Source organism: Arachis ipaensis, chromosome B4 (assembly GCF_059453495.1).
Source record: "Arachis ipaensis isolate K30076 ecotype BB chromosome B4, ASM5945349v1, whole genome shotgun sequence".
Classification (NCBI taxonomy): domain Eukaryota; kingdom Viridiplantae; phylum Streptophyta; class Magnoliopsida; order Fabales; family Fabaceae; genus Arachis; species Arachis ipaensis.
In genome coordinates, this window is record NC_142439.1 from 77331908 (window position 1) to 77348460 (window position 16553).

The 16553-nt window shown below is 40.7% G+C and overlaps 1 pseudogene; it reads left to right on the forward strand.

Annotated features, from left to right (window-relative positions):
- Positions 1 to 4736: 4736 nt before the first annotated feature.
- The window catches only part of LOC148568025 (uncharacterized), a 49712-nt pseudogene continuing 37895 nt past the window's right edge, over positions 4737 to 16553 (forward strand).

The following is a 16553-nucleotide window of genomic DNA, read 5'->3' on the forward strand; positions in this document are numbered from 1 at the left end:
CTATTGACTTCTATATTCTGGAAATGCCCCCTAATGACTCAGGACGACCATCATCAATCCTGCTTGGAAGACCATTCCTGAAGACTTCAAAGTTCAAGCTGGACGCATTTTCCGAAACTTATTCCTTTGAAATAGATGGAAGAATAGTGAAACTCAGTTTAAATGGAGCTATGAAACACCCTCCGGATGACCTTTCTATCTCCCAGTGTGACATCATAGATGAAACCGTGGCTGAAGTTCACCAGGAGGAGTTAGAAGAGAAGTACACAGGACAAGGTCCAAGTGTGGGGACACTCTTGGAGGACAATGAGGACAATGAGGGCCCCTCCCTCCACACCTTAAGTATGCTTACCTTGAGGACAAGCAGAGATTTCCAGTTATCATTGCAAGGGAACTCACTTCCCAACAAGAAGAACAGCTACTCAATGTGCTGAGGAAACACAAGAAAGCAATTGGATGGAGCCTGACGGATATAGTAGGCATCAGCCCTCAAGTTTGTGAACACAGAATATTCCTGGAAGAGGGAGAAAAGCTTGTCCGTCAACCTCAGAGAAGACTGAATCTCACCATCTTAGAAGTTATCAAGAAAGAAGTGACCAGGCTACTTGAAGCAGATATCATTTACCCCATCTCGGATAGCGAATGGGTCAGTCCAGTACAAGTGGTGCCCAAGAAGTCTGGAATCACAATAGTAAGAAATGAGCATGGAGAGCTTCTGACAACTAGAGTGCAGAATTCTTGGAGAGTTTGCATTGACTATAAGCGTCTTAACCAAGCCACTCGCAAGGATCATTACCCCTTGCCGTTCATTGATTAGATGCTTGATCGCCTGTCAGGTAAATCCCATTATTGCTTTTTAGATGGTTATACAGGCTATTTTCAAATTCATCTAGCTCCTGAAGATCAGGAAAAGACTACTTTTACATGTCCTTTTGGGACTTATGCTTATAAGAGAATACCCTTTGTGCAATGCACCAGCTACTTTCCAAAGGTGCATGATGAGTCTTTTCTCTGACCTTATTGAGAACTGTATGGAGGTCTTTATGGATGATTTTAGCATTTATGGTGATTCATTTAGCCTTTGCTTGGATAGTTTATCTATAGTATTAGATAGATGTGTCAGTACGAACCTTGTATTGAATTTTGAAAAATGTCACTTTATGGTAAAACAAGGGATTGTACTTAGACATGTTGTATCTAATACTGGCATTTCTGTAGATCCAACAAAGGTGGATGTTATTTCTAGTTTACCTTACCCCTCCTCTGTGAGGGAAGTCCGTTCGTTCCTTGGCCATGCAGGTTTTTACCAGAGATTCATTAAGGACTTCAGTAAGGTAGCACTACCCTTATCCAGACTACTGCAGAAAGATATTGAGTTCGAGTTCAGTGAGGATTGCAAACAAGCGTTTGATAAGCTGAAGACTGCCCTGACTCAAGCTCCAATTGTGAGAGGACCTGACTGGAGCCAGCCATTTGAAATCATGTGCGATGCTTCCAACCATGCAGTAGGAGCAACGCTGGCTCAGCGTGAAGGTAAGGATCCTTTTGTAATTGCTTATGCGTCTAAGACTTTAGACACTGCTCAGTCTAACTACACTACTACTGAGAAAGAGATTCTTGCTATTATTTTTGCTCTAGATAAATTCTGAGCCTATGTACTTGGTACTAAAGTAGTAGTGTACTCAGACCATGCAACTCTAAAGTATTTATTAGCTAAAAAGGAGTCCAAGCCAAGGCTTATACGTTGGATGCTACTACAAGAATCTGATTTAGAAATTAAGGATAGGAGTGGTAACCTGAATCTAGTGGCAGACCACTTGAGTCGCCTTGAGCACATTAAGGATACCGCCACTCCTATAAATGATAATTTCCCATTTGATGACTTACAAGCAGTATCTGAAGTAATCCCTTGGTATACACCTATAGCTAATTATCTAGTTAGCCGCACCTTTCCTCCAAACTTTACTAAGCATCAAAGAGACAAGCTGAAAAGCGAGTCCAAATATTATATATGGGATGACCCCTATCTATGGAGATGTGTCACTGACCAGGTAATTAGACGGTGTATGCCTCAATCAGAATTCCAGTCCATTTTAGAGGCCTGTCACTCATCTGAGAGTGGAGGACATTTTGGCCCTCAAAGAACAGCTAGAAAAATTTTAGACTGTGGATTCTGGGGCCTACTCTTTTTAAAGACGCTGCTGAATTTTGTAAATCTTGTTCCCCATGCCAAAGGTTTGGTAATATATCCAAGAGGGATGAGATGCCTCAACAGACTATGCTTTTTTGTGAAATTTTTTATGTTCGGGGCATTGACTTCATGGGTCCATTCCCAAATTCTAATGGTTATTTTTATATATTGTTAGCTGTAGATTATATTTCTAAGTGGGTAGAAGCAATTCCTACCCGCACTGATGATGCTAACATTGTTGTTTTCTTTGTGAGAAACCACATTATCTGTCGCTTTGGATCACCACGAGCAATCGTGAGCGATCAAGGCACCCATTTCTGTAACAGGAGACTAATAGGATTACTGAAGAAGCATGGGATAGTTCATAAAGTGGCAACAGCCTACCATCCCCAGACTAATGGGCAAGCTGAGGTATCTAACAGAGAGATAAAGAGTATATTGCAGAAGATAGTCAAACCTAATAGAAGAGACTGGAGCACCAGGCTACAAGATGCACTCTGGGCATACAAAACTACATACAAGACACTCATTGGGATGAGTCCCTTCCGCTTAGTTTATGGAAAGGCCTGTCACCTCTCAGTAGAGGTAGAGCACAAAGTCTTTTGGGCAGTAAAGGATGCAATATGGAATTTGAGAAGGCCGGAACTGAGAAAAAGTTGTAACTGCAAGAATTAGAGAGCCTACACCTAGAAGCTTATGAGAGCACAAGACTGTACAAGGAAAAGATGAAGGTTGTGCATGATAAGCACATCAAGAGGAGAGAGTTCCAACCTGGGGACTTTGTCCTCCTTTATAACTCTAGACTTAGACTCATGCCAGGCAAGTTAAGATCAAGATGGGAAGGTCCATATAGAGTGGAGAAGGTTGATCCATACGGAGTTTTCCACTTGAGTCATCCTTCAAGCTCTGAATTAATCAAAGTTAATGGACATCGCTTGAAGCTATATCATGGTGCGAAGATGAAACCCAGGGAGCTAGAGATCTTCCTCTTGGAGGATCCACCCACAGCAGAACACTGAGCTAGTGGAGCGTCCAACTTAAGGACGTTAAAGCAAAGTGCTGGGTGGGAGACAACCCACCATGGTATGATCGTTCCTTTCTTTATTCTTAGTTTTCTTTTTTTCAATAACTCTTCTCTTTATTAGCACATTTAGTTTGCATCTGCGTTTGCATATTTTTATTTAAAAAAAAAAGGGAGAGCACGCAACGCGACAGCGTCGCCAACGCATCCGCGTCGCAGGTGGCTCAGAAAGAATAAGAAATCGAACAGAAAGTCACGCGAGAGTGTGGCTGGAGGCGTGCCTTTGGCATAAATCGCCCCACGCGACCGCATCGCTGAAGCGTCCGCGTCATGTGGGAGAATTGCCTTTCAGGCGTCCGCGTCACCCACGCGGACGCGTGACCTGAAAATCGACGTACAAAAGGGTGCATGGCCGAAAGTTGTGGTAGGTGGTGCTGGATTGGCGCTGGACGCACAGTCCCTACCACGCGAACGCATGCCCCACGCGTCTGCGTCATCCCCCAATGTTGGCCACCCATGCGATCGCGTCAACCACGTGACCGCGTCACCCTGGAATTTGGCAATAATGAGTTTTGAACAGAGAGTTGTGCGAGCGCGAGGCTGCCCTCGCGCCAGTACCAAAAACGAGTCACGCGTCCACGTGACCCACGTGACCGCGTCGACTCTTCTAAGCGCCATCCGCGCGAACACGTACCCCACACGTCCACGTCGCTTGCACCGCACAGCTTAACCTAATCTGCCAAAATATCTTATCTTTCTCTTCCCCAAATCCTACTTTTTTCTTTTCCCTCCTTATTTCTTCCTTCTTCCTTCTTTCTCACTCTCTACCTTTTCTCTTTCTCACCACCATTATCAAGGTTTTTCTTTTCTTCTCCCCTCCTTACTTTTCTATTCTTGTTTTTATGTTATCTTTTTCTTTTCTCTTTCCTTGCATTATCCATGTTTTCTTTTTCTTTATTTTTCTTTTAATTGGTGTTGGAAATTTTTTGGGTCACTATTCTTTCCTATGATTTGCTTGTGAATTATTCAGGAACTTTTTGACAATTATATATTACTTTTTAAAAGGGTTGCTTGCATGTTCAATTTATTAGTTTCATTAGCTTATTTATCATGCATGCTATGTGTTTGTGAAAACGCCCGTATGGCATTGTGCACTATTTTTAGTTTCTTTTATCCTACTACTCTAAATGCTTGCTTTTCACAAAACCTTTTTTTATATTTTATTAATTTAATATAATTATTGTTACAAACAGGTTATTAGTTTGAAAGGCTTGGTAATCTAACATGGACATTGAATGCTTGATCTATGTTATTCATGCCTTTGCCTGCATGCCAATAAACACCTTGCATTTAATTGTCATCATATGCACTGGCTATTTTCCGTTGATTAACTTTTCACATGTAGTCATGACCATGTGTTAACATCATTCATCTTTTAATGGGCATTACTTACCACCTTTCCTGCCCTCTTCCTTGCTCCAAACCTTGACATCTTAACAAACTTTCTCTTTTCTTTCTTTTAGGATGGCCACCAAGAAAGGCAAGGAGAAAGCTACTCCCAAACCACCAGCAAGAAGAGGAACAAAGAGAGCATTAGTGGCAGAACCATCTTCGACTGCAGTTAAGCCCTCAACAAAAAGAATCAAGAGGATTATAAAGGTTTATGAAAAGGAGAAAGCCTTCCCAACAAAGGACACTGCGCGATTTTCTAATCGCTTCTGTGAGCAGATGTTCCCCATCCTGGCAGAAAGGAGTTACAACAACGAATACCTTCTTATCCTCCCAACCCGTATTGCTAGATTTGTTGAGTCGCAAATCGAACAAAGACAATGGAATTTCCTACGGAGATAGCCACGGCAGGTTAATCTTTCTTGGGTAGTCGAGTTCTACTCCAATTTCCACCTGCCAACCCTGTAATCTGTCTATGTCCGTCAGAAGCAAGTCCCCATTACAGAAGAGGCCATCCAACGAGCTTTAGATCTTCCCCCTACTCCAGAAGGACTGGACGCATTTCAAGAAGCCGCACTCAAGCGCCAGATGTACCAATTTGAATGGGACGCTGTTCTCAGAATTATCGCCCTAACTGGCAGCAGATGGATCTACGGATACTATCGTTCCCGTCCTAAGGGAATATTGGCTTCCGCACTTACCTTGGAGGCTCGCGTATGGGCACAGATTATGTCCCATTACGTCTTTCCGAGCACTTACGAGTCCTCCTTCACTGCAGACATGGCCGTTCTACTATGGTGCATCCTTACAGATCAACCTCTAAACCTACCAAGACACATCCGGAATGCTATGGGACACGTACAAATCGTGGGCAACTTACCTTTTCCCGCCTTGGTCTCAGATCTTGTCTCAGCAGCCGGAGTCTCCTACAGAGATGGGGACACCAAAGCCATGCTTCCACGGGATGATCAGTATGTCCCTAACGGGAAATATATCAGACCTCCAGCAGCCACTACAAGCCAGCCTACTGAACTGGCTGAAGACATTCCTCCTTCAACACCACAAGCACCTACAACCAATCAACTGCTCTATCAGATACTTGAAAGGTTGGATCGGCAGGAACACAAAGAAAAGCTAAGAGAGCGCCGTAACAAGTGCCGATTCACATACCTCAAGGAGCTACTTAAGCGAAAATACAGAGACTCAGACACCCCAGACTCCACTTCCTTTACCAGCACAGGGAGCCATGATGGTCCCGACTGTGGAGATACTGCTACCAGCCCACCCTTGTTCCTGACAGATGGCACCGAGGACGGTACAAAGCCTTAAGTGTGGGGAGGTCGGTCAGTATCTGACTTCCAGAGGTAAATTCTCTTCCCTAACACCAATAAAATAGGATATTTAGTTAGTTTTTCTTTTGTAGAATAGGATAGATTGCATGCATGTTCTACTTGATTGAAAAGACAATAAGTTTCTTCTAAGACCCTATTTTTAGAACAAATTTCACTAATTTTAATCAAAACTTTTGTGTTAAATTTGCTTGAAGTTGTATTTGGAACATGGTTTTTGAGCTAAAGAACACACAACCTGTGAGATTTGAGCCTTCATACATGGTTACATTATTTAACCATAATTATTTTATTCTTGTGTGTTTACTTCTCTATGATTGTACTTTATATTTTGTTTCATCCTATATGTCCAATGTTTAATATATTTACATGCTTGCATATGATTGAGGCCATTATTTGTTTAGCTCACTTATCCCAAATAAGCCTACCCTTTCAATTACCTTTGTTAGCCACTTTGAGCCTTTAAATCCCATTTGTTCTGTATTTCACCACATCACTAACCTTAAGCAGAAAAACAATTATATATCCCAATTGAATCTTTGGTTAGCTTAAGATAAAATTGTGTGTCAATTAAGTATGGAAAAATTGTGGGAACAAAAGATAATAAGGGAATGTGTCATGATAATATAATGGGAATTTGGGTGCCTACTCATGTAAAACTATAAAAATTAAAAATCTATGTGCATTGATAAACTATGTTTATATTTATGTTCAAAAAAATCCAAAAAAATATTCAATAATCAAATAAGGGGACAAAATTACCCCAAAATTAAGTTAAGAATTCAAAGATCAATGCATGTATGATAAAATTAAAATAAAAGTCGATACATGAGTAAGGAATGTGAAAAGAAAATTTTGGGTAGCTAAGTGTGAAATTTAAGCTATAAAGAATATATATATGTGTGTTAGGTGAAAGCTTGGGTTAATTAAAGATTCAATATATAAGCTTACTTAGCCATATATGTACCCTTACCCATACCTTGGCCCCATTACAACCTTGAAAAGACCTCATGATGTTTGCATTGGTATATTAATTGTTGTTGATTGGTTAGGTGAAGAACAAAAATTAGAAAGCATGATTAGAGAAGGATAGAGTAATTACCATATACACTAGAGAGATTAGAGCATACATACATCATCAGTGAGGGTTCAATGCTTAAGTTCTATGTTCCCTGCTTTCATGAGCTACCTTCTTGCATTTTTATCTGTTCTTACTATATAAGAATTGAATTAGTGGAATTTGATTTGTGATTGTCTTGAAGAGCTTATTACTTTTGACCCAGTGGACAAGAATCATATAGTTGCATTCACATATATAGGTTGCATTGCATTGCATGAGTTTTACATGTTCCTACTCATTTATTTTATCTCCTTCAACTAAGCATGAAGACATGCTAATGACAAAGTGTGGGGAGGTTGATAAACCACTATTTTATGGTTTATATTGTGTTTAGTTGTGCGGTTTTATCAAATCTTTACCCACTTATTCATGTGATTAGCATGCATTTATAATTCCTTCCTAAAAATACTTCATGGTTGAAAACTTGCTTCCTAAAGACTTTTAATTTTGTATTTTAATTCTCCTTTATTCCATTCGATGCCATGATCTGTGTGTTAAGTGTTTCAGGCTTTATAGGGCATAAATGACTTGGAGATTAGAAAGGAAGCTTGCAAAAATGAAAGGAACACAAGGAATTGAGGAGATGACCAGCGAGAAGTGACGCGGACGCATGGCACACACGACCGCGCGACATAGAGGAAATTGCAGTGACGCAGACGCATGGCTCACGCGATCGCGTGGATTGGAAACTGCACAAGTGACGCGAAAACGTGGACGACGCGCACGCGTGGCAAGGCAAAACGCTGGATGACGTGAACGCCTGGATGACGCGATCGCATGACGTGCGCGATCTACAGAATCTGCAGAATTCGCTGGGGGCGATTTTGGGCCCTGTTTTGACCTAATTTTCGGCCCAGAAAAGCATATTAGAGCCAGGGAACATGCAGAGACCAAAAACAAAACATTCATTCCGCATAATTTTAGTTTTAGATCTGATTTTACTCCTCCTCTAAGTTTTCTCTCTACACATTCATAGTTTTTAGGATTTTGATTTTATTGCTTTTTGGACTGGGATATTGAGAAGAGTTATTACCTCCGTCAAGACTTCGTCATTCTAGTTTGTTTCCTTACCTGTCATTTACTCTTCCATGTCCTTTATTTACTCAGAGTTACTCTTGGATTATTTCTAGAATTTATTTATACAAGAACTATTTTTATTTTTAATTGATCCTTTTGATTATTATTTATCATGTCTTTCAATATTTCCCTTTCTTATTTCATGGATTTTACAATCATAATGAGCGAGTAGTTCCATAACTTGATTGGGAGTTGATTGACAGGAGGACCTTGAGTTGGATGCTCAGGAGTAAAATTATAGTTGGGTTTCGCGTTGGGTCGCCCTCTAATCACTGACACTAGTCCTTCCCAAGGGAGAGAATTAGAACTTGTGAATAGAAATTGACTTCCAACTTGCTTAACTTTCCTTTACCTGGTAAAGGATAACTGAGCAGGCAACCTTTAATTATCAATTTTATCTTGAGAGAACTCCATCAAGGATAGGGCTTCCAACTAATCTACTCCCGGTCAAGGTTTTTATTTAAATTACATAAATTCTCTGATTTAATTTCCTGTTTATCAACTCAAACCATTTTTAGAAAATATCTGATTAATAAAATAGCACATCTTCCTGCAACTCGTTGGGAGACGACCTGGGATTCATACTCCCAGTATTTTAATTTTAATTTTGTGACAACCCCTTCTAAATTGATAAGCGGATTTTCGGTTGGTTAAGAACTGTACTTGCAACGTATCTCTTATAATAATTTCTTAACTCGCCAATTTCCGCCACGTCAGGCCCTCATCTCCATTAATGCTCAAAGCCTTAGATCCTTTTTACCCTTTGCCTTTTAGTTTAAAGGGTTCTTGGCTTTTTCTGCTTTCTTTTTCTATTCCTTTTTTTTTCGCAAGCTTCGTGTTTTTCACTGCTTTTTCTTGCTTCAAGAATCAATTTTATAATTTTTCATATTATTAATAACATTTCTCTTTTTTCATCATTTTTTCAAGAGCCAACAATTTTAACATTCATAAACTTCACTATCAAAAATATGCACTGCTCAAGCATTCATTCAGAAAACAAAAAGTATTGCCACCATATCTAAGTAAATAAGACTACTCTTAAAATTAACTCAATTTCTCATGTGATACATCACTTCTATATTTTTTATTTGAATTCAAGCTCAGTGAGTAATACATGAGACATCTTTTCAGAATTAAAGCAATTAAGAGAAAACTAAACTAGACCGAGGATTCTAACTAATAAAGGCTCATGCAACAAACAAAGCAAAATAGCAGAAAACCGGAACATAATATTGTAAAAGCGGGAAGGAATATAGAATGAAAGGAACTCAACCACCTTAGTTATCCTAGCAGTCATTTTATTCTTCAGGTTGTGCTCCTTCGTGAAGATGATTCGCCTCCCTTTTGGTGCCATAAAAATAAACAAAAAATTCATAAGTGAAGCGTCAACACCAAACTTAAAAGTTTGCTTGTCCTCAAGCAAAGAAGAACTGAAAACAAAAACAAATAGTAAGATGAAAGAAGAATAAAATGATAAAAGAACAAAAGAGAATTAGGATTAAGAGAGAGAGAAAGAAAATTAAAACTGGGCGGCGAACTAGTGTAATTGTTTGGCGCAGGCGACGCGTACGTGTACGGTACGCGTACGCGTGGGTCGCGAAATTTTCTTAATGACGCGTGAGCGTCAGGCACGCGTCCGCGTGTGATAAACCCATATTTTATGATATATTTTGTGCCTAATTTAAGTGATTTATTCAATCCTTCACTCACTTATTCATGTTAATTGTATGGTTTTACTTTCCCTTCCTTATTATGTGATGTATGTGAAAAACATGTTTCCTATGCTTTAAAAGTAATTATTTTAATTACCCTTTATTTCCATTCGATGCCGTGATTCGTGTGTTGAGTAGTTTCAGATCTTCTAAGGCAGGAATGACTTAAAGGATGGAAAGGAAACTTACAAAAATGGAAGGAAAGCATAAAACGGAGTTTTTGGAGAAACTGGCAGTGACGCGATCGCATGGACGACGCGGCCACATGCCAGCGCGAAATGGCAGTGACGCAACCACGTGATAAGGAAAACTCCAGATGACGCGACCGCGTGACCCGCGCGGACGCGTGATAAAGGCCACGCACCAGAAATTATAGAAAATACTCCAAGCGATTTCTGAAGCACTTTTTGGCCCAAATCCAAGTCCAGAAGGCACAGATCAGAGGTTATGAAGTGGGGGAATGCATCCATTCAGGGAGAGTCTCCAATTAGTTACTTTTCATGATTTAGATGTAGTTTTTAGGGAGAGGTTCTCTCCTCTCTCTTTTAGGATTTAGAATTAGGATTTCTTTTGCTTTCAGGATTATCTCTTTTTATCAGGTTCAATATTCCTTTTTACTTATTTTCTCAATTTAATTTATAAATTCTTCTATGTTACAGATTATTCTTTGAATTAATGTTATTTGAGGTATTCCAGTTTATGATTGCTTTCTTTTATTTATATTACTGTTGCTTCCAATCTGAAGATATTTTTATTCAAGTAGATTTACTTTTCCCCTTTTGATCTTGGTTAAGAAATCAGTAACTCAGGAGTTATCAAACTCAACATGATTGATAATTGTTATCTTTGCTAATTGAATTGAACTTCAATAATCCCAATCTTTCCTTAGGGATTAACTAGGATTTGAAGATCAAACTAATTAGTCACTTGACCTTTCTTTGCTTTAAGTAAAGGCTAACTAAGTGGAATTAAGATTCAATCTTCATCATCATTGATAAAGATAACTAGGATAGGACTTCTAATTTCTCATACCTTGCCAAAAGTTTATTTTACAGTTATTTATTTATTTTACCTGCCATTTAAATTACTTGTTCCTCGTCTTCAAAACCCCAATTTACAATCTTCATAACCAATAATAAGAACATACTTCCCTGCAGTTCCTTGAGAAGATGACCCGAGGTTTAAATACTTCGGTTATCAATTTTTAAGGGGTTTGTTACTTGTGACAACCAAAACGTTTGTAAGAAAGGTTGATTGCTTGGTTTAGTAACTATACTTGCAACGAGAGTTTACTATAACTTCTAAACCATTAATCTTCAGTTCTTTCAAAATGGCGCCGTTGCCGGGGAACTACAATCGTGTGTCTTATTACTGGTTATTGTAAATATTTTTCTTTTACTTGTTTATTTGTCTTTATTTTCTCCTTTTATTTCCATTAGCTATTATGAATTCTCACCCCTCTCTCTTTGAGTTTGGTTCTAATATTGTTGAAAGGAGTGAAAGTTATAACAGGAACATGCATCAAGGTCAGAGCAATCAAAGATGGATGGAGCCAAGAGGATCTGATCAACCCTTTAGGCAACAACACCCTCCAAGATATCACGGACAAAGACCATTCTACAATGCATATCAAGCCAATAGACATGGTGGACAATCTTGTAGTTACCAACAAGCCCCACCCTATGCTTATAGGCCATCCTCTCAATATAACTTCGAACCACCCCACTCATAAGCTTCTTTTCACCATTCAGCACCATTTGATCCTCATTTACCCCAATTCCAATCTAATTACTCCCAAACACCACCACTTCCCCATGTACCACGTCCAATTCCATCACCCCGAGAATCAGAGGTTTGCCTCAAGGAAACAGTAGATCAACTTCAAACAACCCTTCATCAACTGGAGCAAGCAGTAAGTCAATTATCTTCTAGAAGTTTGAACATTCAAGGACCTCCCACAGCCCCATGTGGACAATCTAATGAAGAGCGTAGTATAAAGGAGATACTCGAAACTCCAGTGGGCAGAACAGGGCATGACTTCATACTAGAACAAGTAGAGGAAGCTGTCATTGTAAAAGAAGAAGAGTTGGTTGAAGACTTAGGAGAAGCTGAACTTCCATGGAAATCCAGAATTGTGGAAAATTCTGTCAAGGACGTTACAATTAATGCTAAGGAGGATAGTGTACAACTCCCAAAGCAAGTCTTTTATGAAGAACTAAACGGAATAATCCAAGAAGCAAGTTTCCTTGATAATGATAATCTCAAGTCAAGTTCTCCTAGTAATGAACTTGTATCCGCAAGTGAATTCTCTGAGATCGAAGAATCTTCCCCAAGTGAATACGAAGATGATGCGGAGGTAGATTTCTCTCAACCTCCGGTTTATGACTTAAGTGACGAGGAAGACATAGAAGGCTGTGATCAGGACATGGATGCATTTGAAGAAGTCTGCAAGGAAGTAAAGAAATTCACAGAAGAGCACAAGGGAGTAGAACTTACAGAACCACTGGAAACACCTATCCCAAGGCCATTACCACCCAATACAAGCTTCAAGTGGGTATAATCCTTAACCTTTGGCTTTATTTTTCCACTTGAATATAGGTTGCTTGAAACAGATGGCCAGCTTAGAGCTCTCTGCGGCTTTAAGAGTAAGAAGGAAATGGCTCGTACTCAGAGTTGGTGCACAAGGTTCAATAAGGTTCCACGCTTCAACTCGAAGTGCACGGATTGGCATCATGATCAATCAAATGGATCTCAGAAAACGTTTGGTCACCATGGTGAGAATCTACTTTCTAAACTGCACGGATGGAAAAATATAGATCAAGACGGAGGCGGATTTAAAAGCAAAGTTTGGGATCCTGGAGTCTGTTCTGACATTCAGCACACTGGAAGCCTGAGAATCTGTTTGAAGCTGTTCAGAAGCTTTACGTGCCTTGTTTGGGATCCCAGAGGCCACTGGAATTACAAACATTGGTGGAGATTCCTGGATAAGTTCAAGCACAAGCCACCATAACAAAGGACTCCCCAATTGTCCAACTTAAGGACTTTAACTAAAAGTGCTAGGTAGGAGACAACCCACCATGGTATGGTCATTCCTTTTTCAGTTTTATTTCGTGTTATTTATTTCTATTTCCTTTTCAATTGAACCTGAATATTATTCACTCGCATTGCATACTGCATAATTGCATACCTACATAATAATAAAAAAAAGAGAGAAAGGGCGTGCGACGCGACCGCATCACTCATGCGATCGCGTCAGTTGCGAAAAACACTTCCCATGCGTCCGCGTCATTCACGCGGCTGCGTGACCTGGAAATCGGCGTAAGGATCCAACGCCCAGAAAGTTGGGCTGGAATCGTGCGGCTGTTGCGCGTTTCGCACAAAATGACCCACGCGGTCGCGTCCCTGACGTGATCGCGTCACTTGCACAACACCCATTCCATGCGAAAGTGTGAGCGATGCGATCGCGTCGCGAGGATTGCACAACACCCCAAAGGAGACAGAGAGTTGCGCTGAAACGACGCTGGAATTGTGCGTTTAGCACAATTTTCAACGACGCGGTCGCATGCCTCACGCGACGGCGTCATTCATTCTTTTACCCATTCCATGCGATCGCATCACTCACGCGATTGCGTCATCCCCCATTCAACCCTAGCCACGCGACCGCGTGCTCCACGCGATCGCGTGGATTCAAATTTATTAACCCCCTGTGACGCGAACCCTACCCCATCGCCCACCCCCCCCCCAACCCCTTTCTTCTTCCTCTTCTCTGCAACCCTTGCTGCTCCTCCACCACCCGCGCCACCCTACGCCACCACACCACCATCAACCACCCAGACCCCACCGCAACGCCACCCCCTTCTCCTTTCTCCCTCTTTCTTCTTCTTCTCTCCTCTTCTTCCCCCCACCACTACTGCCCCCCTCCGCGACCACCACCCCCACCGTGCCGCCGTCACCGCCGCACCCACCACCCACCCACCCACGCCCCCTTCCCTTCCCCTCCCCCTTAACCCCTACCCCCATTAACCTACCCGAAAACCCCCTACCTCCGAACAACCACTACCGTGCCAACCACCCTCAATCGCTGCGTCAGTCGCCACCACCACCATCCCCCAGCCATCTCTCTGCCCCACTTCCATTCATACGCCTACCAGGTTCCGCCGAACGCCACTCTTCTTTCAATTCATAGCTAATTATATATTTTTTTTGTTTATGCTCATCATTAGGCTAGTTAGATATGCATGTTGTAGTGGATTCTAGGTGGTTAGGTAGCCTAGGATGTGGTTAGTGGATTTAGGCCTGATTAATTGCGCTGTTCATGCTACTTGCTTTATAATTTTTGCAATTCTGCTGTTGCTGTGATATTAGTATTGTTCATATGTTGTTCTTACTGTTCATGCTGCTATTACGAATGTTTTTTCTTGTTCAAACCTAATTGCAGTTTGTTTTATTTTATATGAACTATTCTGTTGCTGTTCATTTTCCGGGAACATCAAATTTTAGCCAGAATGCTGCCCAATTTTCTATAAACTGTTTTATTTCCATTCATGTCTTGGTTTTGACACTTTGAACTCTGCTTTACTCTGCTTCTACCAAACCAATTCATGAATACCAGGGCAAGCTTTCTTATTCTTTTTAATTTCCTGGTTCATAATATGCATTTTTGCTGTTTAGATTCTAATTTTTGCTATTTCTATATCTATCTGAATCATCATCAACCTGATTTCCTTGTTTGGATATGAGTTAATTGTAGCTTCTAATTGTGAATGCTTGTTACTTAGAAAATGATCATGATGCCACTTACTCTGACTTTCTTTTTCCTACCTCACTGATTTCAAACTTCCTTACCTCTTTTTCATTCCTAACCTACTTACTTTTCAAAACATCTCTTCTGGTTTTTCACTATTCTCTTTAACCTTCTGACTAAGGCATGATGATAATTTTTCCTAATTAACATGAATTCTAATACATTTTGGATTGTGAATTTTTCTTCTCGGACTTTTAACTCCTATACAATCCTTAATGCACATTTACTTAACTCATTTTCATCATTCTACTGCTCCTTTGCGATTATGTGCTTCTTTTGTTATTTGCCTACTTGTTTTTCTGTTTTTATTATATCCTTGATTTCTGTTTTTCAGGATGTCTAACACCCAAAAAAAAGGAAAAGGAAAGGCAACAACTGGCAAACGAAAAAGAGGAGAATCCTCTATGTCCATCCTGGACATCATGCATGATGACTCCTGGCGGGAGAAACACTTCACCCCGCAGGAGAAGGCTGACCAGCTACTCCCTGCTACTGATCCCATCAAGTTTGCAAACAAATAATGTGAGTTAAAGTATCCGGTGTTTGCAACCTCCAGGAACGTGTACCTGGAGCGGACTCTGAAAATTCCGGAAGAACTCCAGCAATACACCTCTGATCAGATCAAACAAAGAGGCTGGTTCTTCCTGGAGCGAAACCTGACTGAGGTCATTGCATCTTGGGTAAGAGAGTTTTACTGCAATTACTTCAAAAATTCCCTAGATGCAGTGACCCTAAGAGGGAAGCAGATACTGGTCACTGAAGAGGCCATTGAGGATATTCTGAAGCTTCTGCCTAAATCTAATCAGCCAGATGGTTATCAAAAGGCTGAGGAGGACATGCGCTTCATGAAATTTGACTGGGATGCCGTCAAGGCAAGGATAGCCCTTGACCCGACTGTTCCATGGGTCATGGGTCAGAACACCACCATGCCTAAGGGAATCAAGCGGATTTACTTAAATGATGAGGCTCGGCTATGGCATCAGATCCTGAGCAACTTTGTTATGCCGAGTACCCATGAGACGGAGCTACCTGCCGCTATGATCACCCTCATATGGTGTGTGATGGAGGGTAAGGACCTGTACCTGCCACACTGATGAGCGGATAATTTATACGCTTTTTGGCATTGTTTTTAGTATATTTTTAGTAGGACCTAGTTAATTTTAGGGATGTTTTATTGGTTTTTATGTTAAATTCACATTTTTGGACTTTACTATGAGTTTGTATGTTTTTCTGTGATTTCAGGTATTTTTTGGCTGAAATTGAGGGACTTGAGCAAAAATCAGATTCAGAGGTTGAAGAAGGACTGCTGATGCTGTTGGATTCTGACCTCCCTGCACTCAAAGTGGATTTTCTGGAGCTACAGAACTCAAAATGGCGCGCTTCTAATTGCGTTGGAAATTAGACATCCAGGGCTTTCCAGCAATATATAATAGTCCATACTTTGGCCGAGTTTAGATGACGTAAAAGGGCGTTGAACGCCAGTTCTATGCTGCTGTCTGGAGTTAAACGCCAGAAACACGTCACAAGCCAGAGTTGAATGCCAGAAATACGTTACAAACTAGCGTTCAACTCCAAGAATGACCTCTGCACGTGTAACATTCAAGCTCAGCCCAAGCACACACCAAGTGGGCCCCGGAAGTGAATTTATGCATCAATTACTTACTTCTGTAAACCCTAGTAGCTAGTTTATTATAAATAGGACTTTTTACTACTGTATTAGACATCTTCGAATCATCTGATGATCATATTTTGATCTATAGACCTCCATGGGAGGCTGGCCACTCGGCCATGCTTACCCTGTATTCACTTATGTATTTTTCAACGGTAGAG